Raw genomic sequence first — 726 nt, 5'->3', positions numbered from 1 at the left:
TCACCAACCGAATTCTCGAAACTGCCTACTCCGAAGGCAGAAGAAGAAGAAAAGAAAAACAAAGATTAAAAAATTGAAAGAGGCGTGAAGAAAGTAAATGCGATACTTCAATGAAGAACAAGTAACTGAAAAATTTAAAAGAGTGATAACAAAGTGAATAACAACGATGAAGTAAGAGCTAAAAAGAGAATGTAGAAACCCTAGAGAGAGAAGAAGAAGAACGAGGAGGAGTTAGGGTTTGAGAGTTACGTTGTTCGAGAAGCTTCGGAGAGAAGAGAGAAAAAGAAAAGGCGCGGAGGCTTTGTGCGGTGTTCAGAAATCAGAACGGATTTAGGTTTACTTCTGATTCTATTATTAATTTATTATTGCGGTGAAGAATTTCAGCTAAGGATGACGAGAGAGTAACACACACCACTACTATACAATCATCTTTCACACAACATTTCCTCTTTTTTGCTTTGCCGTCCTTTAACTTACACGTATTTACAACTTTTGCGGTTATTGTTTTTTATAATTTTTTATTTTTATGTACTTTTAATATACAACCTGACTATAGAAATGATTTTGCTTGTTTGAGAAAATTAAAACTTCATACAAATATCATAATTTATGGATTTTTATTAATTTTTTCTTTGTTAACATAAGTTTTATTTTGGGACAGGGACATAAGTTTTTATTAATCTAGGATTATTAAAACTATATTCTATATTTCTTTTATTGTCTACG

At 31.7% G+C, this 726-nt stretch overlaps 1 protein-coding gene across 2 annotated transcripts in view; it reads right to left on the bottom strand.

The window, feature by feature from the left end:
- Positions 1–456, bottom strand: part of LOC107624992 (flowering locus K homology domain) — a 5,699-nt gene extending 5,243 nt beyond the window's left edge. The window contains exon 1 of one of the 2 annotated variants that reach the window (XM_016327498.2): positions 250–456. The gene's annotated coding sequence lies outside the window, so the exon portion shown is untranslated. Of the gene's footprint in view, positions 1–8; positions 183–249 lie in introns of those variants that run through there. The other variant, XM_021115544.1, reaches the window with a different exon arrangement.

Source organism: Arachis ipaensis, chromosome B02, assembly GCF_000816755.2.
Source record: "Arachis ipaensis cultivar K30076 chromosome B02, Araip1.1, whole genome shotgun sequence".
NCBI lineage: Eukaryota > Viridiplantae > Streptophyta > Magnoliopsida > Fabales > Fabaceae > Arachis > Arachis ipaensis.
The sequence above is the reverse complement of the archived record's forward strand: the minus strand, read 5'-3'. Positions and strand labels throughout refer to the sequence as shown.